This window comes from Pungitius pungitius, unplaced genomic scaffold (assembly GCF_949316345.1).
Source record: "Pungitius pungitius unplaced genomic scaffold, fPunPun2.1 scaffold_24, whole genome shotgun sequence".
In the NCBI taxonomy this organism is placed as follows: domain Eukaryota; kingdom Metazoa; phylum Chordata; class Actinopteri; order Perciformes; family Gasterosteidae; genus Pungitius; species Pungitius pungitius.
This window is the reverse complement of record NW_026909886.1, coordinates 45,932-69,490: the sequence shown is the minus strand read 5'-3', so window position 1 is coordinate 69,490 and position 23,559 is coordinate 45,932. Positions and strand designations below refer to the sequence as shown.

At 45.4% G+C, this 23,559-nt stretch overlaps 21 non-coding genes across 21 annotated transcripts; all 21 read left to right on the top strand.

The window, feature by feature from the left end:
- The first annotated feature begins 161 nt into the window (after positions 1-161).
- Positions 162-377, top strand: LOC134119343 (small nucleolar RNA U3). The gene has a single exon (XR_009950897.1). It is a non-coding gene; the product is annotated as a small nucleolar RNA U3 (small nucleolar RNA).
- Positions 378-1,032: 655 nt separating this feature from the next.
- Positions 1,033-1,248, top strand: LOC134119269 (small nucleolar RNA U3). The gene has a single exon (XR_009950823.1). It is a non-coding gene; the product is annotated as a small nucleolar RNA U3 (small nucleolar RNA).
- A 655-nt stretch (positions 1,249-1,903) lies between these two features.
- Positions 1,904-2,119, top strand: LOC134119362 (small nucleolar RNA U3). Its single transcript, XR_009950916.1, has one exon. It is a non-coding gene; the product is annotated as a small nucleolar RNA U3 (small nucleolar RNA).
- A 627-nt stretch (positions 2,120-2,746) lies between these two features.
- Positions 2,747-2,962, top strand: LOC134119315 (small nucleolar RNA U3). Its single transcript, XR_009950869.1, has one exon. It is a non-coding gene; the product is annotated as a small nucleolar RNA U3 (small nucleolar RNA).
- A 655-nt stretch (positions 2,963-3,617) lies between these two features.
- Positions 3,618-3,833, top strand: LOC134119361 (small nucleolar RNA U3). Its single transcript, XR_009950915.1, has one exon. It is a non-coding gene; the product is annotated as a small nucleolar RNA U3 (small nucleolar RNA).
- A 655-nt stretch (positions 3,834-4,488) lies between these two features.
- On the top strand, positions 4,489-4,704 carry LOC134119268 (small nucleolar RNA U3). The gene has a single exon (XR_009950822.1). It is a non-coding gene; the product is annotated as a small nucleolar RNA U3 (small nucleolar RNA).
- Positions 4,705-6,254: 1,550 nt separating this feature from the next.
- On the top strand, positions 6,255-6,470 carry LOC134119360 (small nucleolar RNA U3). The gene has a single exon (XR_009950914.1). It is a non-coding gene; the product is annotated as a small nucleolar RNA U3 (small nucleolar RNA).
- A 655-nt stretch (positions 6,471-7,125) lies between these two features.
- On the top strand, positions 7,126-7,341 carry LOC134119266 (small nucleolar RNA U3). Its single transcript, XR_009950820.1, has one exon. It is a non-coding gene; the product is annotated as a small nucleolar RNA U3 (small nucleolar RNA).
- Positions 7,342-8,891: 1,550 nt separating this feature from the next.
- On the top strand, positions 8,892-9,107 carry LOC134119359 (small nucleolar RNA U3). The gene has a single exon (XR_009950913.1). It is a non-coding gene; the product is annotated as a small nucleolar RNA U3 (small nucleolar RNA).
- A 654-nt stretch (positions 9,108-9,761) lies between these two features.
- LOC134119259 (small nucleolar RNA U3) lies at positions 9,762-9,977 on the top strand. Its single transcript, XR_009950813.1, has one exon. It is a non-coding gene; the product is annotated as a small nucleolar RNA U3 (small nucleolar RNA).
- A 1,550-nt stretch (positions 9,978-11,527) lies between these two features.
- On the top strand, positions 11,528-11,743 carry LOC134119310 (small nucleolar RNA U3). Its single transcript, XR_009950864.1, has one exon. It is a non-coding gene; the product is annotated as a small nucleolar RNA U3 (small nucleolar RNA).
- A 655-nt stretch (positions 11,744-12,398) lies between these two features.
- On the top strand, positions 12,399-12,614 carry LOC134119358 (small nucleolar RNA U3). The gene has a single exon (XR_009950912.1). It is a non-coding gene; the product is annotated as a small nucleolar RNA U3 (small nucleolar RNA).
- Positions 12,615-13,268: 654 nt separating this feature from the next.
- On the top strand, positions 13,269-13,482 carry LOC134119353 (small nucleolar RNA U3). Its single transcript, XR_009950907.1, has one exon. It is a non-coding gene; the product is annotated as a small nucleolar RNA U3 (small nucleolar RNA).
- Positions 13,483-14,138: 656 nt separating this feature from the next.
- LOC134119258 (small nucleolar RNA U3) lies at positions 14,139-14,354 on the top strand. Its single transcript, XR_009950812.1, has one exon. It is a non-coding gene; the product is annotated as a small nucleolar RNA U3 (small nucleolar RNA).
- A 2,136-nt stretch (positions 14,355-16,490) lies between these two features.
- On the top strand, positions 16,491-16,706 carry LOC134119285 (small nucleolar RNA U3). The gene has a single exon (XR_009950839.1). It is a non-coding gene; the product is annotated as a small nucleolar RNA U3 (small nucleolar RNA).
- A 656-nt stretch (positions 16,707-17,362) lies between these two features.
- Positions 17,363-17,578, top strand: LOC134119265 (small nucleolar RNA U3). The gene has a single exon (XR_009950819.1). It is a non-coding gene; the product is annotated as a small nucleolar RNA U3 (small nucleolar RNA).
- Positions 17,579-18,234: 656 nt separating this feature from the next.
- On the top strand, positions 18,235-18,450 carry LOC134119257 (small nucleolar RNA U3). Its single transcript, XR_009950811.1, has one exon. It is a non-coding gene; the product is annotated as a small nucleolar RNA U3 (small nucleolar RNA).
- A 2,136-nt stretch (positions 18,451-20,586) lies between these two features.
- On the top strand, positions 20,587-20,802 carry LOC134119284 (small nucleolar RNA U3). The gene has a single exon (XR_009950838.1). It is a non-coding gene; the product is annotated as a small nucleolar RNA U3 (small nucleolar RNA).
- Positions 20,803-21,458: 656 nt separating this feature from the next.
- Positions 21,459-21,674, top strand: LOC134119264 (small nucleolar RNA U3). The gene has a single exon (XR_009950818.1). It is a non-coding gene; the product is annotated as a small nucleolar RNA U3 (small nucleolar RNA).
- Positions 21,675-22,329: 655 nt separating this feature from the next.
- Positions 22,330-22,545, top strand: LOC134119283 (small nucleolar RNA U3). Its single transcript, XR_009950837.1, has one exon. It is a non-coding gene; the product is annotated as a small nucleolar RNA U3 (small nucleolar RNA).
- Positions 22,546-23,202: 657 nt separating this feature from the next.
- On the top strand, positions 23,203-23,418 carry LOC134119255 (small nucleolar RNA U3). Its single transcript, XR_009950809.1, has one exon. It is a non-coding gene; the product is annotated as a small nucleolar RNA U3 (small nucleolar RNA).
- The last annotated feature ends 141 nt before the right edge of the window (positions 23,419-23,559 follow it).

Here is a 23,559-nt window from a genome sequence, read left to right as displayed (position 1 = left end):
CATCAATCCAAGAAGTCCTGCATGGCTTCGTTTGCCTCTGTCCAGCGCCTCAAAGTCTGCCTCAGCACCAAAGGAACATACTCTGGTGGTAACAAAAGGAGAACCATCGGTGATAGTTGTTTTTTTGAAAGTCAAATTCCGTTTTCACCCTCAAGCAAACTAAGACTATACTTTCAGGGATCATTTCTATAGTTCCCGACTTGAGAAGTGTGTTTCATAATGGTATGGCCTCGCTATCCACGATGATGAAATGTGATATTTCCCACTGGGCGTGAAGCGGGCACAGAGAAGTGAATCAGTTCACAAGCTTTCTGCCATTGATGACCGCTCTTTACTTCCTAGTGGAGTAAAGAGGTGGGAAATATGGACCAAGTGGTTATCAGACTATGTCAACAGACTTTTATATATAACCCCAAAAATTCGACTTGATTAGTTGATAGAATGGCTGAATTATCCGATATATTTTACTGTGTTTCAGTTCAAAGGGGGATTTTGTGACACCTTTCCGCATTGACCCTTCGCAGGAAGCCCAATAGTCATCTCCCTCGAGCCTGGAAACCAGTTATCTGCTCACCCGGTTCACACCTCCCTCACATTGTTCTCTTGGAATTTGGTGTCCTAGCAATCCCTGAGCTTGTCCTTCAAGTCACGCTGATTACCCGAATATACCCCTGTCCCTGCAGTTGAAGCCTTTTTTCTTCTCATTGAGAAGACCTTTGAGTTCACTGGTGACCGTTGGCTTGTTGTTGGTGAAGTAGTGTACAGTCCAGATTGGAACGGTGGCATTTTCACAGAATCAAATTTTATTCCGTAAGGCATTCCGGAATGCTGTGGATAACCTCCCAAGAGGTCCACACTGCGGATAGCAGTCCATCAATCCAAGAAGTCCTGCATGGCTTCGTTTGCCTCTGTCCAGCGCCTCACAGTCTGCCTCAGCACCAAAGGAACATACTCTGGTGGTAACAAAAGGAGAACCATCGGTGATAGTTGTTTTTTTGAAAGTCAAATTCCGTTTTCACCCTCAAGCAAACTAAGACTATACTTTCAGGGATCATTTCTATAGTTTCCGACTTGAGAAGTGTGTTTCAAAATGGTATGGCCTCGCTATCCACGATGATGAAATGTGATATTTCCCACTGGGCGTGAAGCGGGCACAGAGAAGTGAATTAGTTCACAAGCTTTCTGCCATTGATGACCGCTCTTTAATTCCTAGTGGAGTAAAGAGGTGGGAAATATGGACCGAGTGGTCATCAGACTATGTCAACAGACTTTTATATATAACCCCGAAAATTCGACTTGATTAGTTGATAGAATGGCTGAATTATCCGATATATTTTACTGTGTTTCAGTTCAAAGGGGGATTTTGTGACACCTTTCCGCATTGACCCTTTGCAGGAAGCCCAATAGTCATCTCCCTCGAGCCTGGAAACCAGTTATCTGCTCACCCGGTTCACACCTCCCTCACATTGTTCTCTTGGAATTTGGTGTCCTAGCAATCCCTGAGCTTGTCCTTCAAGTCACGCTGATTACCCGAATATACCCCTGTCCCTGCAGTTGAAGCCTTTTTTCTTCTCATTGAGAAGACCTTTGAGTTCACTGGTGACCGTTGGCTTGTTGTTGGTGAAGTAGTGTACAGTCCAGATTGGAACGGTGGCATTTTCACAGAATCAAATGTTATTCCGTAAGGCATTCCGGAATGCTGTGGATAACCTCCCAAGAGGTCCACACTGCGGATAGCAGTCCATCAATCCAAGAAGTCCTGCATGGCTTCGTTTGCCTCTGTCCAGCGCCTCACAGTCTGCCTCAGCACCAAAGGAACATACTCTGGTGGTAACAAAAGGAGAACCATCGGTGATAGTTGTTTTTTTGAAAGTCAAATTCCCTTTTCACCCTCAAGCAAACTAAGACTATACTTTCAGGGATCATTTCTATAGTTTCTGACTTGAGAAGTGTGTTTCAAAATGGTTTGGCCTCACTATCCACGATGATGAAATGTGATATTTCCCACTGGGCCTGAAGCGGGCACAGAGAAGTGAATCAGTTCACAAGCTTTCTGCCATTGTTGACCGCTCTTTACTTCCTAGTGGAGTAAAGAGGTGGGAAATATGGACCAAGTGGTTATCAGACTATGTCAACAGACTTTTATATATAACCCCAAAAATTCGACTTGATTAGTTGATAGAATGGCTGAATTATCCGATATATTTTACTGTGTTTCAGTTCAAAGGGGGATTTTGTGACACCTTTCCGCATTGACCCTTCGCAGGAAGCCCAATAGTCATCTCCCTCGAGCCTGGAAACCAGTTATCTGCTCACCCGGTTCACACCTCCCTCACATTGTTCTCTTGGAATTTGGTGTCCTAGCAATCCCTGAGCTTGTCCTTCAAGTCACGCTGATTACCCGAATATACCCCTGTCCCTGCAGTTGAAGCCTTTTTTCTTCTCATTGAGAAGACCTTTGAGTTCACTGGTGACCGTTGGCTTGTTGTTGGTGAAGTAGTGTACAGTCCAGATTGGAACGGTGGCATTTTTAGAGAATCAAATGTTATTCCGTAAGGCATTCCGGAATGCTGTGGATAACCTCCCAAGAGGTCCACACTGCAGATAGCAGTCCATCAATCCAAGAAGTCCTGCATGGCTTCGTTTGCCTCTGTCCAGCGCCTCACAGTCTGCCTCAGCACCAAAGGAACATCGGTGATAGTTGTTTTTTTGAAAGTCAAATTCCGTTTTCACCCTCAAGCAAACTAAGACTATACTTTCAGGGATCATTTCTATAGTTTCCGACTTGAGAAGTGTGTTTCAAAATGGTATGGCCTCGCTATCCACGATGATGAAATGTGATATTTCCCACTGGGCGTAAAGCGGGCACAGAGAAGTGAATCAGTTCACAAGCTTTCTGCCATTGATGACCGCTCTTTACTTCCTAGTGGAGTAAAGAGGTGGGAAATATGGACCGAGTGGTTATCAGACTATGTCAACAGACTTTTATATATAACCCCAAAAATTCGACTTGATTAGTTGATAGAATGGCTGAATTATCCCATATATTTTACTGTGTTTCAGTTTAAAGGGGGATTTTGTGACACCTTTCCGCATTGAACCTTCGCAGGAAGCCCAATAGTCATCTCCCTCGAGCCTGGAAACCAGTTATCTGCTCACCCGGTTCACACCTCCCTCACATTGTTCTCTTGGAATTTGGTGTCCTAGCAATCCCTGAGCTTGTCCTTCAAGTCACGCTGATTACCTGAATATACCCCTGTCCCTGCAGTTGAAGCCTTTTTTCTTCTCATTGAGAAGACCTTTGAGTTCACTGGTGACCGTTGGCTTGTTGTTGGTTAAGTAGTGTACAGTCCAGATTGGAACGGTGGCATTTTCACAGAATCAAATGTTATTCCGTAAGGCATTGCGGAATGCTGTGGATAACCTCCCAAGAGGTCCACACTGCGGATAGCAGTCCATCAATCCAAGAAGTCCTGCATGGCTTCGTTTGCCTCTGTCCAGCGCCTCACAGCTCGCCTCAGCACCAAAGGAACATACTCTGGTGGTAACAAAAGGAGAACCATCGGTGATAGTTGTTTTTTTGAAAGTCAAATTCCGTTTTCACCCTCAAGCAAACTAAGACTATACTTTCAGGGATCATTTCTATAGTTTCCGACTTGAGAAGTGTGTTTCAAAATGGTATGGCCTCGCTATCCAAGATGATGAAATGTGATATTTCCCACTGGGCGTGAAGCGGGCACAGAGAAGTGAATCAGTTCACAAGCTTTCTGCCATTGATGACCGCTATTTAATTCCTAGTGGAGTAAACAGGTGGGAAATATGGACCGAGTGGTTATCAGACTATGTCAACAGACTTTTATATATAACCCCAAAAATTCAACTTGATTAGTTGATAGAATTGCTGAATTATCCGATATACTTTACTGTGTTTCAGTTCAAAGGGGGATTTTGTGACACCTTTCCGCATTGACCCTTCGCAGGAAGCCCAATAGTCATCTCCCTCGAGCCTGGAAACCAGTTATCTGCTCACCCGGTTCACACCTCCCTCACATTGTTCTCTTGGAATTTGGTGTCCTAGCAATCCCTGAGCTTGTCCTTCAAGTCACGCTGATTACCCGAATATACCCCTGTCCCTGCAGTTGAAGCCTTTTTTCTTCTCATTGAGAAGACCTTTGAGTTCACTGGTGACCGTTGGCTTGTTGTTGGTGAAGTAGTGTACAGTCCAGATTGGAACGGTGGCATTTTTAGAGAATCAAATGTTATTCCGTAAGGCATTCCGGAATGCTGTGGATAACCTCCCAAGAGGTCCACACTGCAGATAGCAGTCCATCAATCCAAGAAGTCCTGCATGGCTTCGTTTGCCTCTGTCCAGCGCCTCACAGTCTGCCTCAGCACCAAAGGAACATACTCTGGTGGTAACAAAAGGAGAACCATCGGTGATAGTTGTTTTTTTGAAAGTCAAATTCCGTTTTCACCCTCAAGCAAACTAAGACTATACTTTCAGGGAACATTTCTATAGTTTCTGACTTGAGAAGTGTGTTTCAAAATGGTATGGCCTCGCTATCCACGATGATGAAATGTGATATTTCCCACTGGGCGTGAAGCGGGCACAGAGAAGTGAATCAGTTCACAAGCTTTCTGCCATTGATGACCGCTCTTTACTTCCTAGTGGAGTAAAGAGGTGGGAAATATGGACCGAGTGGTTATCAGACTATGTCAACAGACTTTTTATATATAATCCCAAAAATTCGACTTGATAGCTCACCGGCCACTTTATTAGGTACCCCATGCTAGTAACGGGTTGGACCCTCTTTTGCCTTCAGAACTGCCTCAATTCTTCGTGGCATAGATTCAACAAGGTGCTGGAAGCATTCCTCAGGGAGTTTGGTCCATATTGACATGATGGCATCACACAGTTGCCGCAGATTTGTCGGCTGCACATCCATGATGCGAATCTCCCGTTCCACCACATCCCAAAGATGCTCTATTGGATTGAGATCTGGTGATTGTGGAGGCCATTTGAGTACAGCGAACTCATTGTCATGTTCAAGAAACCAGTCTGAGATGATTCCAGCTTTATGACATGGCGCTTTATCCTGCTGAAAGTAGCCATCAGAAGTTGGGTACATTGTGGTCATAAAGGGATGGACATGGTCAGCAACAATACTCAGGTAGGCTGTGGCGTTGCAACGATGCTCAATTGGTACCAAGGGGCCCAAAGAGTGCCAAGAAAATATTCCCCACACCATGACACCACCACCACCAGCCTGAACCGTTGATACAAGGCAGGATGGATCCATGCTTTCATGTTGTAGACGCCAAATTCTGACCCTACCATCCGAATGTCGCAGCAGAAATCGAGACTCATCAGACCAGGCAACGTTTTTCCAATCTTCTATTGTCCAATTTCGATGAGCTTGTGCAAATTGTAGCCTCAGTTTCCTGTTCTTAGCTGAAAGGAGTGGCACCCGGTGTGGTCTTCTGCTGCTGTAGCCCATCTGCCTCAAAGTTCGACGTACTGTGCGTTCAGAGATGCTCTTATGCCCACCTTGGTTGTAACGGGTGGTTATTTGAGTCACTGTTGCCCTTCTATCAGCTCGAACCAGTCTGGCCATTCTCCTCTGACCTCTGGCATCAACAAGGCATTTCCGCCCACAGAACTGCCGCTCACTGGATGTTTTTTCTTTTTCGGACCATTCTCTGTAAACCCTAGAGATGGTTGTGCGTGAAAATCCCAGTAGATTAGCAGTTTCTGAAATACTCAGACCAGCCCTTCTGGCACCAACAATCATGCCACGTTCAAAGTCACTCAAATCACCTTTCTTCCCCATACTGATGCTCGGTTTGAACTGCAGGAGATTGTCTTGACAATGTCTACATGCCTAAATGCACTGAGTTGCCGCCATGTGATTGGCTGCTTAGGAATTAAGTGTTAACGAGCAGTTGGACAGGAGTACCTAATAAAGTGGCGGGTGAGTATTTTACAGTCCAGATTGGAACGGTGGCATTTTTACAGAATCAAATGTTATTCCGTAAGGCATTCCGGAATGCTGTGGATAACCTCCCAAGAGGTCCACACTGCAGATAGCAGTCCATCAATCCAAGAAGTCCTGCATGGCTTCGTTTGCCTCTGTCCAGCGCCTCACAGTCTGCCTCAGCACCAAAGGAACATACTCTGGTGGTAACAAACGGAGAACCATCGGTGATAGTTGTTTTTTTGAAAGTCAAATTCCGTTTTCACCCTCAAGCAAACTAAGACTATACTTTCAGGGATCATTTCTATAGTTTCCGACTTGAGAAGTGTGATTCAAAATGGTATGGCCTCGCTATCCACGATGATGAAATGTGATATTTCGCACTGGGCGTGAAGCGGGCACAGAGAAGTGAATCAGTTCACAAGCTTGCTGCCATTGATGACCGCTCTTTAATTCCTAGTGGAGTAAAGAGGTGGGAAATATGGACCGAGTGGTTATCAGACTATGTCAACCGACTTTTATATATAACCCCAAAAATTCGACTTGATTAGTTGATAGAATGGCTGAATTATCCGATATATTTTACTGTGTTTCAGTTCAAAGGGGGATTTTGTGACACCTTTCCGCATTGACCCTTCGCAGGAAGCCCAATAGTCATCTCCCTCGAGCCTGGAAACCAGTTATCTGCTCACCCGGTTCACACCTCCCTCACATTGTTCTCTTGGAATTTGGTGTCCTAGCAATCCCTGAGCTTGTCCTTCAAGTCACGCTGATTACCCGAATATACCCCTGTCCCTGCAGTTGAAGCCTTTTTTCTTCTCATTGAGAAGACCTTTGAGTTCACTGGTGACCGTTGGCTTGTTGTTGGTGAAGTAGTGTACAGTCCAGATTGGAACGGTGGCATTTTTAGAGAATCAAATGTTATTCCGTAAGGCATTCCGGAATGCTGTGGATAACCTCCCAAGAGGTCCACACTGCAGATAGCAGTCCATCAATCCAAGAAGTCCTGCATGGCTTCGTTTGCCTCTGTCCAGCGCCTCACAGTCTGCCTCAGCACCAAAGGAACATACTCTGGTGGTAACAAAAGGAGAACCATCGGTGATAGTTGTTTTTTTGAAAGTCAAATTCCGTTTTCACCCTCAAGCAAACTAAGACTATACTTTCAGGGAACATTTCTATAGTTTCTGACTTGAGAAGTGTGTTTCAAAATGGTATGGCCTCGCTATCCACGATGATGAAATGTGATATTTCCCACTGGGCGTGAAGCGGGCACAGAGAAGTGAATCAGTTCACAAGCTTTCTGCCATTGATGACCGCTCTTTACTTCCTAGTGGAGTAAAGAGGTGGGAAATATGGACCGAGTGGTTATCAGACTATGTCAACAGACTTTTTATATATAATCCCAAAAATTCGACTTGATAGCTCACCGGCCACTTTATTAGGTACCCCATGCTAGTAACGGGTTGGACCCTCTTTTGCCTTCAGAACTGCCTCAATTCTTCGTGGCATAGATTCAACAAGGTGCTGGAAGCATTCCTCAGGGAGTTTGGTCCATATTGACATGATGGCATCACACAGTTGCCGCAGATTTGTCGGCTGCACATCCATGATGCGAATCTCCCGTTCCACCACATCCCAAAGATGCTCTATTGGATTGAGATCTGGTGATTGTGGAGGCCATTTGAGTACAGCGAACTCATTGTCATGTTCAAGAAACCAGTCTGAGATGATTCCAGCTTTATGACATGGCGCTTTATCCTGCTGAAAGTAGCCATCAGAAGTTGGGTACATTGTGGTCATAAAGGGATGGACATGGTCAGCAACAATACTCAGGTAGGCTGTGGCGTTGCAACGATGCTCAATTGGTACCAAGGGGCCCAAAGAGTGCCAAGAAAATATTCCCCACACCATGACACCACCACCACCAGCCTGAACCGTTGATACAAGGCAGGATGGATCCATGCTTTCATGTTGTAGACGCCAAATTCTGACCCTACCATCCGAATGTCGCAGCAGAAATCGAGACTCATCAGACCAGGCAACGTTTTTCCAATCTTCTATTGTCCAATTTCGATGAGCTTGTGCAAATTGTAGCCTCAGTTTCCTGTTCTTAGCTGAAAGGAGTGGCACCCGGTGTGGTCTTCTGCTGCTGTAGCCCATCTGCCTCAAAGTTCGACGTACTGTGCGTTCAGAGATGCTCTTATGCCCACCTTGGTTGTAACGGGTGGTTATTTGAGTCACTGTTGCCCTTCTATCAGCTCGAACCAGTCTGGCCATTCTCCTCTGACCTCTGGCATCAACAAGGCATTTCCGCCCACAGAACTGCCGCTCACTGGATGTTTTTTCTTTTTCGGACCATTCTCTGTAAACCCTAGAGATGGTTGTGCGTGAAAATCCCAGTAGATTAGCAGTTTCTGAAATACTCAGACCAGCCCTTCTGGCACCAACAATCATGCCACGTTCAAAGTCACTCAAATCACCTTTCTTCCCCATACTGATGCTCGGTTTGAACTGCAGGAGATTGTCTTGACAATGTCTACATGCCTAAATGCACTGAGTTGCCGCCATGTGATTGGCTGCTTAGGAATTAAGTGTTAACGAGCAGTTGGACAGGAGTACCTAATAAAGTGGCGGGTGAGTATTTTACAGTCCAGATTGGAACGGTGGCATTTTTACAGAATCAAATGTTATTCCGTAAGGCATTCCGGAATGCTGTGGATAACCTCCCAAGAGGTCCACACTGCAGATAGCAGTCCATCAATCCAAGAAGTCCTGCATGGCTTCGTTTGCCTCTGTCCAGCGCCTCACAGTCTGCCTCAGCACCAAAGGAACATACTCTGGTGGTAACAAACGGAGAACCATCGGTGATAGTTGTTTTTTTGAAAGTCAAATTCCGTTTTCACCCTCAAGCAAACTAAGACTATACTTTCAGGGATCATTTCTATAGTTTCCGACTTGAGAAGTGTGATTCAAAATGGTATGGCCTCGCTATCCACGATGATGAAATGTGATATTTCGCACTGGGCGTGAAGCGGGCACAGAGAAGTGAATCAGTTCACAAGCTTGCTGCCATTGATGACCGCTCTTTAATTCCTAGTGGAGTAAAGAGGTGGGAAATATGGACCGAGTGGTTATCAGACTATGTCAACCGACTTTTATATATAACCCCAAAAATTCGACTTGATTAGTTGATAGAATGGCTGAATTATCCGATATATTTTACTGTGTTTCAGTTCAAAGGGGGATTTTGTGACACCTTTCCGCATTGACCCTTCGCAGGAAGCCCAATAGTCATCTCCCTCGAGCCTGGAAACCAGTTATCTGCTCACCCGGTTCACACCTCCCTCACATTGTTCTCTTGGAATTTGGTGTCCTAGCAATCCCTGAGCTTGTCCTTCAAGTCACGCTGATTACCCGAATATACCCCTGTCCCTGCAGTTGAAGCCTTTTTTCTTCTCATTGAGAAGACCTTTGAGTTCACTGGTGACCGTTGGCTTGTTGTTGGTGAAGTAGTGTACAGTCCAGATTTGAACGGTGGCATTTTTAGAGAATCAAATGTTATTCCGTAAGGCATTCCGGAATGCTGTGGATAACCTCCCAAGAGGTCCACACTGCAGATAGCAGTCCATCAATCCAAGAAGTCCTGCATGGCTTCGTTTGCCTCTGTCCAGCGCCTCACAGTCTGCCTCAGCACCAAAGGAACATACTCTGGTGGTAACAAAAGGAGAACCATCGGTGATAGTTGTTTTTTTAAAGTCAAATTCCGTTTTCACCCTCAAGCAAACTAAGACTATACTTTCAGGGATCATTTCTATAGTTTCCGACTTGAGAAGTGTGTTTCAAAATGGTATGGCCTCGCTATCCACGATGATGAAATGTGATATTTCCCACTGGGCGTGAAGCGGGCACAGAGAAGTGAATCAGTTCACAAGCTTTCTGCCATTGATGACCGCTCTTTACTTCCTAGTGGAGTAAAGAGGTGGGAAATATGGACCGAGTGGTTATCAGACTATGTCAACAGACTTTTTATATATAATCCCAAAAATTCGACTTGATAGCTCACCGGCCACTTTATTAGGTACCCCATGCTAGTAACGGGTTGGACCCTCTTTTGCCTTCAGAACTGCCTCAATTCTTCGTGGCATAGATTCAACAAGGTGCTGGAAGCATTCCTCAGGGAGTTTGGTCCATATTGACATGATGGCATCACACAGTTGCCGCAGATTTGTCGGCTGCACATCCATGATGCGAATCTCCCGTTCCACCACATCCCAAAGATGCTCTATTGGATTGAGATCTGGTGATTGTGGAGGCCATTTGAGTACAGCGAACTCATTGTCATGTTCAAGAAACCAGTCTGAGATGATTCCAGCTTTATGACATGGCGCTTTATCCTGCTGAAAGTAGCCATCAGAAGTTGGGTACATTGTGGTCATAAAGGGATGGACATGGTCAGCAACAATACTCAGGTAGGCTGTGGCGTTGCAACGATGCTCAATTGGTACCAAGGGGCCCAAAGAGTGCCAAGAAAATATTCCCCACACCATGACACCACCACCACCAGCCTGAACCGTTGATACAAGGCAGGATGGATCCATGCTTTCATGTTGTAGACGCCAAATTCTGACCCTACCATCCGAATGTCGCAGCAGAAATCGAGACTCATCAGACCAGGCAACGTTTTTCCAATCTTCTATTGTCCAATTTCGATGAGCTTGTGCAAATTGTAGCCTCAGTTTCCTGTTCTTAGCTGAAAGGAGTGGCACCCGGTGTGGTCTTCTGCTGCTGTAGCCCATCTGCCTCAAAGTTCGACGTACTGTGCGTTCAGAGATGCTCTTATGCCCACCTTGGTTGTAACGGGTGGTTATTTGAGTCACTGTTGCCCTTCTATCAGCTCGAACCAGTCTGGCCATTCTCCTCTGACCTCTGGCATCAACAAGGCATTTCCGCCCACAGAACTGCCGCTCACTGGATGTTTTTTCTTTTTCGGACCATTCTCTGTAAACCCTAGAGATGGTTGTGCGTGAAAATCCCAGTAGATTAGCAGTTTCTGAAATACTCAGACCAGCCCTTCTGGCACCAACAATCATGCCACGTTCAAAGTCACTCAAATCACCTTTCTTCCCCATACTGATGCTCGGTTTGAACTGCAGGAGATTGTCTTGACAATGTCTACATGCCTAAATGCACTGAGTTGCCGCCATGTGATTGGCTGCTTAGGAATTAAGTGTTAACGAGCAGTTGGACAGGTGTACCTAATAAAGTGGCGGGTGAGTATTTTACAGTCCAGATTGGAACGGTGGCATTTTTACAGAATCAAATGTTATTCCGTAAGGCATTCCGGAATGCTGTGGATAACCTCCCAAGAGGTCCACACTGCAGATAGCAGTCCATCAATCCAAGAAGTCCTGCATGGCTTCGTTTGCCTCTGTCCAGCGCCTCACAGTCTGCCTCAGCACCAAAGGAACATACTCTGGTGGTAACAAAAGGAGAACCATCGGTGATAGTTGTTTTTTTGAAAGTCAAATTCCGTTTTCACCCTTAAGCAAACTAAGACTATACTTTCAGGGATCATTTCTATAGTTTCCGACTTGAGAAGTGTGATTCAAAATGGTATGGCCTCGCTATCCACGATGATGAAATGTGATATTTCCCACTGGGCGTGAAGCGGGCACAGAGAAGTGAATCAGTTCACAAGCTTTCTGCCATTGATGACCGCTCTTTAATTCCTAGTGGAGTAAAGAGGTGGGAAATATGGACCGAGTGGTTATCAGACTATGTCAACCGACTTTTATATATAACCCCAAAAATTCAACTTGATTAGTTGATAGAATGGCTGAATTATCCGATATATTTTACTGTGTTTCAGTTCAAAGGGGGATTTTGTGACACCTTTCCGCATTGAACCTTCGCAGGAAGCCCAATAGTCATCTCCCTCGAGCCTGGAAACCAGTTATCTGCTCACCCGGTTCACACCTCCCTCACATTGTTCTCTTGGAATTTGGTGTCCTAGCAATCCCTGAGCTTGTCCCTCAAGTCACGCTGATTACCCGAATATACCCCTGTCCCTGCAGTTGAAGCCTTTTTTCTTCTCATTGAGAAGACCTTTGAGTTCACTGGTGACCGTTGGCTTGTTGTTGGTGAAGTAGTGTACAGTCCAGATTGGAACGGTGGCAGTTTCACAGAATCAAATGTTATTCCGTAAGGCATTCCGGAATGCTGTGGATAACCTCCCAAGAGGTCCACACTGCAGATAGCAGTCCATCAATCCAAGAAGTCCTGCATGGCTTCGTTTGCCTCTGTCCAGCGCCTCACAGTCTGCCTCAGCACCAAAGGAACATACTCTGGTGGTAACAAACGGAGAACCATCGGTGATAGTTGTTTTTTTGAAAGTCAAATTCCGTTTTCACCCTCAAGCAAACTAAGACTATACTTTCAGGGATCATTTCTATAGTTTCCGACTTGAGAAGTGTGATTCAAAATGGTATGGCCTCGCTATCCACGATGATGAAATGTGATATTTCGCACTGGGCGTGAAGCGGGCACAGAGAAGTGAATCAGTTCACAAGCTTGCTGCCATTGATGACCGCTCTTTAATTCCTAGTGGAGTAAAGAGGTGGGAAATATGGACCGAGTGGTTATCAGACTATGTCAACCGACTTTTATATATAACCCCAAAAATTCGACTTGATTAGTTGATAGAATGGCTGAATTATCCGATATATTTTACTGTGTTTCAGTTCAAAGGGGGATTTTGTGACACCTTTCCGCATTGACCCTTCGCAGGAAGCCCAATATTCATCTCCCTCGAGCCTGGAAACCAGTTATCTGCTCACCCGGTTCACACCTCCCTCACATTGTTCTCTTGGAATTTGGTGTCCTAGCAATCCCTGAGCTTGTCCTTCAAGTCACGCTGATTACCCGAATATACCCCTGTCCCTGCAGTTGAAGCCTTTTTTCTTCTCATTGAGAAGACCTTTGAGTTCACTGGTGACCGTTGGCTTGTTGTTGGTGAAGTAGTGTACAGTCCAGATTGGAACGGTGGCAGTTTCACAGAATCAAATGTTATTCCGTAAGGCATTCCGGAATGCTGTGGATAACCTCCCAAGAGGTCCACACTGCAGATAGCAGTCCATCAATCCAAGAAGTCCTGCATGGCTTCGTTTGCCTCTGTCCAGCGCCTCACAGTCTGCCTCAGCACCAAAGGAACATACTCTGGTGGTAACAAAAGGAGAACCATCGGTGATAGTTGTTTTTTTAAAGTCAAATTCCGTTTTCACCCTCAAGCAAACTAAGACTATACTTTCAGGGATCATTTCTAGTTTCCGACTTGAGAAGTGTGTTTCAAAATGGTATGGCCTCGCTATCCACGATGATGAAATGTGATATTTCCCACTGGGCGTGAAGCGGGCACAGAGAAGTGAATCAGTTCACAAGCTTTCTGCCATTGATGACTGCTCTTTACTTCCTAGTGGAGTAAAGAGGTGGGAAATATGGACTGAGTGGTTATCAGAATATGTCAACAGACTTTTATATATAACCCCAAAAATGTGATTTGATTAGTTGATAGAATGGCTGAATTATCAGATATAATTTACTTTGTTTCAGTTCAAAGGGGGATTTTGTGACACCTTTCCGCATTGACCCTTCGCAGGAAGCCCAATAGTCATCTCCCTTGAGCCTGGAAACCAGTTATCTGCTCACCCGGTTCACACCTCCCTCACATTGTTCTCTTGGAATTTGGTGTCCTAGCAATCCCTGAGCTTGTCCTTCAAGTCACGCTGATTATCCCCGAATATACCCCTGTCCCTGCAGTTGAAGCCTTTTTTCTTCTCATTGAGAAGACCTTTGAGTTCACTGGTGACCGTTGGCTTGTTGTTGGTGAAGTAGTGTACAGTCCAGATTGGAACGGTGGCATTTTTAGAGAATCAAATGTTATTCCGTAAGGCATTCCGGAATGCTGTGGATAACCTCCCAAGAGGTCCACACTGCAGATAGCAGTCCATCAATCCAAGAAGTCCTGCATGGCTTCGTTTGCCTCTGTCCAGCGCCTCACAGTCTGCCTCAGCACCAAAGGAACATACTCTGGTGGTAACAAAAGGAGAACCATCGGTGATAGTTGTTTTTTTAAAGTCAAATTCCGTTTTCACCCTCAAGCAAACTAAGACTATACTTTCAGGGATCATTTCTATAGTTTCCGACTTGAGAAGTGTGTTTCAAAATGGTATGGCCTCGCTATCCACGATGATGAAATGTGATATTTCCCACTGGGCGTGAAGCGGGCACAGAGAAGTGAATCAGTTCACAAGCTTTCTGCCATTGATGACCGCTCTTTACTTCCTAGTGGAGTAAAGAGGTGGGAAATATGGACCGAGTGGTTATCAGACTATGTCAACAGACTTTTTATATATAATCCCAAAAATTCGACTTGATAGCTCACCGGCCACTTTATTAGGTACCCCATGCTAGTAACGGGTTGGACCCTCTTTTGCCTTCAGAACTGCCTCAATTCTTCGTGGCATAGATTCAACAAGGTGCTGGAAGCATTCCTCAGGGAGTTTGGTCCATATTGACATGATGGCATCACACAGTTGCCGCAGATTTGTCGGCTGCACATCCATGATGCGAATCTCCCGTTCCACCACATCCCAAAGATGCTCTATTGGATTGAGATCTGGTGATTGTGGAGGCCATTTGAGTACAGCGAACTCATTGTCATGTTCAAGAAAACAGTCTGAGATGATTCCAGCTTTATGACATGGCGCTTTATCCTGCTGAAAGTAGCCATCAGAAGTTGGGTACATTGTGGTCATAAAGGGATGGACATGGTCAGCAACAATACTCAGGTAGGCTGTGGCGTTGCAACGATGCTCAATTGGTACCAAGGGGCCCAAAGAGTGCCAAGAAAATATTCCCCACACCATGACACCACCACCACCAGCCTGAACCGTTGATACAAGGCAGGATGGATCCATGCTTTCATGTTGTAGACGCCAAATTCTGACCCTACCATCCGAATGTCGCAGCAGAAATCGAGACTCATCAGACCAGGCAACGTTTTTCCAATCTTCTATTGTCCAATTTCGATGAGCTTGTGCAAATTGTAGCCTCAGTTTCCTGTTCTTAGCTGAAAGGAGTGGCACCCGGTGTGGTCTTCTGCTGCTGTAGCCCATCTGCCTCAAAGTTCGACGTACTGTGCGTTCAGAGATGCTCTTATGCCCACCTTGGTTGTAACGGGTGGATATTTGAGTCACTGTTTCCCTTCTATCAGCTCGAACCAGTCTGGCCATTCTCCTCTGACCTCTGGCATCAACAAGGCATTTCCGCCCACAGAACTGCCGCTCACTGGATGTTTTTTCTTTTTCGGACCATTCTCTGTAAACCCTAGAGATGGTTGTGCGTGAAAATCCCAGTAGATTAGCAGTTTCTGAAATACTCAGACCAGCCCTTCTGGCACCAACAATCATGCCACGTTCAAAGTCACTCAAATCACCTTTCTTCCCCATACTGATGCTCGGTTTGAACTGCAGGAGATTGTCTTGACAATGTCTACATGCCTAAATGCACTGAGTTGCCGCCATGTGATTGGCTGCTTAGGAATTAAGTGTTAACGAGCAGTTGGACAGGTGTACCTAATAAAGTGGCGGGTGAGTATTTTACAGTCCAGATTGGAACGGTGGCATTTTTACAGAATCAAATGTTATTCCGTAAGGCATTCCGGAATGCTGTGGATAACCTCCCAAGAGGTCCACACTGCAGATAGCAGTCCATCAATCCAAGAAGTCCTGCATGGCTTCGTTTGCCTCTGTCCAGCGCCTCACAGTCTGCCTCAGCACCAAAGGAAATATGGACCGAGTGGTTATCAGACTATGTCAACCGACTTTTATATATAACCCCAAAAATTCGACTTGATTAGTTGATAGAATGGCTGAATTATCCGATATATTTTACTGTGTTTCAGTTCAAAGGGGGATTTTGTGACACCTTTCCGCATTGACCCTTCGCAGGAAGCCCAATAGTCATCTCCCTCGAGCCTGGAAACCAGTTATCTGCTCACCCGGTTCACACCTCCCTCACATTGTTCTCTTGGAATTTGGTGTCCTAGCAATCCCTGAGCTTGTCCTTCAAGTCACGCTGATTACCCGAATATACCCCTGTCCCTGCAGTTGAAGCCTTTTTTCTTCTCATTGAGAAGACCTTTGAGTTCACTGGTGACCGTTGGCTTGTTGTTGGTGAAGTAGTGTACAGTCCAGATTGGAACGGTGGCAGTTTCACAGAATCAAATGTTATTCCGTAAGGCATTCCGGAATGCTGTGGATAACCTCCCAAGAGGTCCACACTGCAGATAGCAGTCCATCAATCCAAGAAGTCCTGCATGGCTTCGTTTGCCTCTGTCCAGCGCCTCACAGTCTGCCTCAGCACCAAAGGAACATACTCTGGTGGTAACAAAAGGAGAACCATCGGTGATAGTTGTTTTTTTGAAAGTCAAATTCCGTTTTCACCCTCAAGCAAGCTAAGACTATACTTTCAGGGATCATTTCTATAGTTTCCGACTTGAGAAGTGTGTTTCAAAATGGTATGGCCTCGCTATCCACGATGATGAAATGTGATATTTCCCACTGGGCGTGAAGCGGGCACAGAGAAGTGAATCAGTTCACAAGCTTTCTGCCATTGATGACCGCTCTTTAATTCCTAGTGGAGTAAAGAGGTGGGAAATATGGACCGAGTGGTTATCAGACTATGTCAACAGACTTTTTATATATAACCCCAAAAATTCGACTTGATTAGTTGATAGAATGGCTGAATTATCCGATATATTTTACTGTGTTTCAGTTCAAAGGGGGATTTTGTGACACCTTTCCGCATTGACCCTTCGCAGGAAGCCCAATAGTCATCTCCCTCGAGCCTGGAAACCAGTTACCTGCTCACCCGGTTCACACCTCCCTCACATTGTTCTCTTGGAATTTGGTGTCCTAGCAATCCCTGAGCTTGTCCTTCAAGTCACGCTGATTACCCGAATATACCCCTGTCCCTGCAGTTGAAGCCTTTTTTCTTCTCATTGAGAAGACCTTTGAGTTCACTGGTGACCGTTGGCTTGTTGTTGGTGAAGTAGTGTACAGTCCAGATTGGAACGGTGGCAGTTTCACAGAATCAAATGTTATTCCGTAAGGCATTCCGGAATGCTGTGGATAACCTCCCAAGAGGTCCACACTGCAGATAGCAGTCCATCAATCCAAGAAGTCCTGCATGGCTTCGTTTGCCTCTGTCCAGCGCCTCACAGTCTGCCTCAGCACCAAAGGAACATACTCTGGTGGTAACAAAAGGAGAACCATCGGTGATAGTTGTTTTTTTTAAAGTCAAATTCCGTTTTCACCCTCAAGCAAACTAAGACTATACTTTCAGGGATCATTTCTATAGTTTCCGACTTGAGAAGTGTGTTTCAAAATAGTATGGCCTCGCTATCCACGATGATGAAATGTGATATTTCCCACTGGGCGTGAAGCGGGCACAGAGAAGTGAATCAGTTCACAAGCTTTCTGCCATTGATGACTGCTCTTTACTTCCTAGTGGAGTAAAGAGGTGGGAAATATGGACCGAGTGGTTATCAGAATATGTCAATAGACTTTTATATATAACCCCAAAAATTTGATTTGATTAGTTGATAGAATGGCTGAATTATCAGATATAATTTACTTTGTTTCAGTTCAAAGGGGGATTTTGTGACACCTTTCCGCATTGACCCTTCGCAGGAAGCCCAATAGTCATCTCCCTCGAGCCTGGAAACCAGTTATCTGCTCACCCGGTTCACACCTCCCTCACATTGTTCTCTTGGAATTTGGTGTCCTAGCAATCCCTGAGCTTGTCCTTCAAGTCACGCTGATTATCCCCGAATATACCCCTGTCCCTGCAGTTGAAGCCTTTTTTCTTCTCATTGAGAAGACCTTTGAGTTCACTGGTGACCGTTGGCTTGTTGTTGGTGAAGTAGTGTACAGTCCAGATTGGAACGGTGGCATTTTTAGAGAATCAAATGTTATTCCGTAAGGCATTCCGGAATGCTGTGGATAACCTCCCAAGAGGTCCACACTGCAGATAGCAGTCCATCAATCCAAGAAGTCCTGCATGGCTTCGTTTGCCTCTGTCCAGCGCCTCACAGTCTGCCTCAGCACCAAAGGAACATACTCTGGTGGTAACAAAAGGAGAACCATCGGTGATAGTTGTTTTTTTAAAGTCAAATTCCGTTTTCACCCTCAAGCAAACTAAGACTATACTTTCAGGGATCATTTCTATAGTTTCCGACTTGAGAAGTGTGTTTCAAAATGGTATGGCCTCGCTATCCACGATGATGAAATGTGATATTTCCCACTGGGCGTGAAGCGGGCACAGAGAAGTGAATCAGTTCACAAGCTTTCTGCCATTGATGACCGCTCTTTACTTCCTAGTGGAGTAAAGAGGTGGGAAATATGGACCGAGTGGTTATCAGACTATGTCAACAGACTTTTTATATATAATCCCAAAAATTCGACTTGATAGCTCACCGGCCACTTTATTAGGTACCCCATGCTAGTAACGGGTTGGACCCTCTTTTGCCTTCAGAACTGCCTCAATTCTTCGTGGCATAGATTCAACAAGGTGCTGGAAGCATTCCTCAGGGAGTTTGGTCCATATTGACATGATGGCATCACACAGTTGCCGCAGATTTGTCGGCTGCACATCCATGATGCGAATCTCCCGTTCCACCACATCCCAAAGATGCTCTATTGGATTGAGATCTGGTGATTGTGGAGGCCATTTGAGTACAGCGAACTCATTGTCATGTTCAAGAAAACAGTCTGAGATGATTCCAGCTTTATGACATGGCGCTTTATCCTGCTGAAAGTAGCCATCAGAAGTTGGGTACATTGTGGTCATAAAGGGATGGACATGGTCAGCAACAATACTCAGGTAGGCTGTGGCGTTGCAACGATGCTCAATTGGTACCAAGGGGCCCAAAGAGTGCCAAGAAAATATTCCCCACACCATGACACCACCACCACCAGCCTGAACCGTTGATACAAGGCAGGATGGATCCATGCTTTCATGTTGTAGACGCCAAATTCTGACCCTACCATCCGAATGTCGCAGCAGAAATCGAGACTCATCAGACCAGGCAACGTTTTTCCAATCTTCTATTGTCCAATTTCGATGAGCTTGTGCAAATTGTAGCCTCAGTTTCCTGTTCTTAGCTGAAAGGAGTGGCACCCGGTGTGGTCTTCTGCTGCTGTAGCCCATCTGCCTCAAAGTTCGACGTACTGTGCGTTCAGAGATGCTCTTATGCCCACCTTGGTTGTAACGGGTGGTTATTTGAGTCACTGTTTCCCTTCTATCAGCTCGAACCAGTCTGGCCATTCTCCTCTGACCTCTGGCATCAACAAGGCATTTCCGCCCACAGAACTGCCGCTCACTGGATGTTTTTTCTTTTTCGGACCATTCTCTGTAAACCCTAGAGATGGTTGTGCGTGAAAATCCCAGTAGATTAGCAGTTTCTGAAATACTCAGACCAGCCCTTCTGGCACCAACAATCATGCCACGTTCAAAGTCACTCAAATCACCTTTCTTCCCCATACTGATGCTCGGTTTGAACTGCAGGAGATTGTCTTGACAATGTCTACATGCCTAAATGCACTGAGTTGCCGCCATGTGATTGGCTGCTTAGGAATTAAGTGTTAACGAGCAGTTGGACAGGTGTACCTAATAAAGTGGCGGGTGAGTATTTTACAGTCCAGATTGGAACGGTGGCATTTTTACAGAATCAAATGTTATTCCGTAAGGCATTCCGGAATGCTGTGGATAACCTCCCAAGAGGTCCACACTGCAGATAGCAGTCCATCAATCCAAGAAGTCCTGCATGGCTTCGTTTGCCTCTGTCCAGCGCCTCACAGTCTGCCTCAGCACCAAAGGAAATATGGACCGAGTGGTTATCAGACTATGTCAACCGACTTTTATATATAACCCCAAAAATTCGACTTGATTAGTTGATAGAATGGCTGAATTATCCGATATATTTTACTGTGTTTCAGTTCAAAGGGGGATTTTGTGACACCTTTCCGCATTGACCCTTCGCAGGAAGCCCAATAGTCATCTCCCTCGAGCCTGGAAACCAGTTATCTGCTCACCCGGTTCACACCTCCCTCACATTGTTCTCTTGGAATTTGGTGTCCTAGCAATCCCTGAGCTTGTCCTTCAAGTCACGCTGATTACCCGAATATACCCCTGTCCCTGCAGTTGAAGCCTTTTTTCTTCTCATTGAGAAGACCTTTGAGTTCACTGGTGACCGTTGGCTTGTTGTTGGTGAAGTAGTGTACAGTCCAGATTGGAACGGTGGCAGTTTCACAGAATCAAATGTTATTCCGTAAGGCATTCCGGAATGCTGTGGATAACCTCCCAAGAGGTCCACACTGCAGATAGCAGTCCATCAATCCAAGAAGTCCTGCATGGCTTCGTTTGCCTCTGTCCAGCGCCTCACAGTCTGCCTCAGCACCAAAGGAACATACTCTGGTGGTAACAAAAGGAGAACCATCGGTGATAGTTGTTTTTTTGAAAGTCAAATTCCGTTTTCACCCTCAAGCAAGCTAAGACTATACTTTCAGGGATCATTTCTATAGTTTCCGACTTGAGAAGTGTGTTTCAAAATGGTATGGCCTCGCTATCCACGATGATGAAATGTGATATTTCCCACTGGGCGTGAAGCGGGCACAGAGAAGTGAATCAGTTCACAAGCTTTCTGCCATTGATGACCGCTCTTTAATTCCTAGTGGAGTAAAGAGGTGGGAAATATGGACCGAGTGGTTATCAGACTATGTCAACAGACTTTTTATATATAACCCCAAAAATTCGACTTGATTAGTTGATAGAATGGCTGAATTATCCGATATATTTTACTGTGTTTCAGTTCAAAGGGGGATTTTGTGACACCTTTCCGCATTGACCCTTCGCAGGAAGCCCAATAGTCATCTCCCTCGAGCCTGGAAACCAGTTACCTGCTCACCCGGTTCACACCTCCATCGCATTGTTCTCTTGGAATTTGGTGTCCTAGCAATCCCTGAGCTTGTCCTTCAAGTCACGCTGATTACCCGAATATACCCCTGTCCCTGCAGTTGAAGCCTTTTTTCTTCTCATTGAGAAGACCTTTGAGTTCACTGGTGACCGTTGGCTTGTTGTTGGTGAAGTAGTGTACAGTCCAGATTGGAACGGTGGCAGTTTCACAGAATCAAATGTTATTCCGTAAGGCATTCCGGAATGCTGTGGATAACCTCCCAAGAGGTCCACACTGCAGATAGCAGTCCATCAATCCAAGAAGTCCTGCATGGCTTCGTTTGCCTCTGTCCAGCGCCTCACAGTCTGCCTCAGCACCAAAGGAACATACTCTGGTGGTAACAAAAGGAGAACCATCGGTGATAGTTGTTTTTTTTAAAGTCAAATTCCGTTTTCACCCTCAAGCAAACTAAGACTATACTTTCAGGGATCATTTCTATAGTTTCCGACTTGAGAAGTGTGTTTCAAAATAGTATGGCCTCGCTATCCACGATGATGAAATGTGATATTTCCCACTGGGCGTGAAGCGGGCACAGAGAAGTGAATCAGTTCACAAGCTTTCTGCCATTGATGACTGCTCTTTACTTCCTAGTGGAGTAAAGAGGTGGGAAATATGGACCGAGTGGTTATCAGAATATGTCAATAGACTTTTATATATAACCCCAAAAATTTGATTTGATTAGTTGATAGAATGGCTGAATTATCAGATATAATTTACTTTGTTTCAGTTCAAAGGGGGATTTTGTGACACCTTTCCGCATTGACCCTTCGCAGGAAGCCCAATAGTCATCTCCCTCGAGCCTGGAAACCAGTTATCTGCTCACCCGGTTCACACCTCCCTCACATTGTTCTCTTGGAATTTGGTGTCCTAGCAATCCCTGAGCTTGTCCTTCAAGTCACGCTGATTACCCGAATATACCCCTGTCCCTGCAGTTGAAGCCTTTTTTCTTCTCATTGAGAAGACCTTTGAGTTCACTGGTGACCGTTGGCTTGTTGTTGGTGAAGTAGTGTACAGTCCAGATTGGAACGGTGGCAGTTTCACAGAATCAAATGTTATTCCGTAAGGCATTCCGGAATGCTGTGGATAACCTCCCAAGAGGTCCACACTGCAGATAGCAGTCCATCAATCCAAGAAGTCCTGCATGGCTTCGTTTGCCTCTGTCCAGCGCCTCACAGTCTGCCTCAGCACCAAAGGAACATACTCTGGTGGTAACAAAAGGAGAACCATCGGTGATAGTTGTTTTTTTGAAAGTCAAATTCCGTTTTCACCCTCAAGCAAGCTAAGACTATACTTTCAGGGATCATTTCTATAGTTTCCGACTTGAGAAGTGTGTTTCAAAATGGTATGGCCTCGCTATCCACGATGATGAAATGTGATATTTCCCACTGGGCGTGAAGCGGGCACAGAGAAGTGAATCAGTTCACAAGCTTTCTGCCATTGATGACCGCTCTTTAATTCCTAGTGGAGTAAAGAGGTGGGAAATATGGACCGAGTGGTTATCAGACTATGTCAACAGACTTTTTATATATAACCCCAAAAATTCGACTTGATTAGTTGATAGAATGGCTGAATTATCCGATATATTTTACTGTGTTTCAGTTCAAAGGGGGATTTTGTGACACCTTTCCGCATTGACCCTTCGCATGAAGCCCAATAGTCATCTCCCTCGAGCCTGGAAACCAGTTATCTGCTCACCCGGTTCACACCTCCCTCACATTGTTCTCTTGGAATTTGGTGTCCTAGCAATCCCTGAGCTTGTCCTTCAAGTCACGCTGATTATCCCCGAATATACCCCTGTCCCTGCAGTTGAAGCCTTTTTTCTTCTCATTGAGAAGACCTTTGAGTTCACTGGTGACCGTTGGCTTGTTGTTGGTGAAGTAGTGTACAGTCCAGATTGGAACGGTGGCAGTTTCACAGAATCAAATGTTATTCCGTAAGGCATTCCGGAATGCTGTGGATAACCTCCCAAGAGGTCCACACTGCAGATAGCAGTCCATCAATCCAAGAAGTCCTGCATGGCTTCGTTTGCCTCTGTCCAGCGCCTCACAGTCTGCCTCAGCACCAAAGGAACATACTCTGGTGGTAACAAAAGGAGAACCATCGGTGATAGTTGTTTTTTTAAAGTCAAATTCCGTTTTCACCCTCAAGCAAACTAAGACTATACTTTCAGGGATCATTTCTATAGTTTCCGACTTGAGAAGTGTGTTTCAAAATGGTATGGCCTCGCTATCCACGATGATGAAATGTGATATTTCCCACTGGGCGTGAAGCGGGCACAGAGAAGTGAATCAGTTCACAAGCTTTCTGCCATTGATGACCGCTCTTTACTTCCTAGTGGAGTAAAGAGGTGGGAAATATGGACCGAGTGGTTATCAGACTATGTCAACAGACTTTTTATATATAATCCCAAAAATTCGACTTGATAGCTCACCGGCCACTTTATTAGGTACCCCATGCTAGTAACGGGTTGGACCCTCTTTTGCCTTCAGAACTGCCTCAATTCTTCGTGGC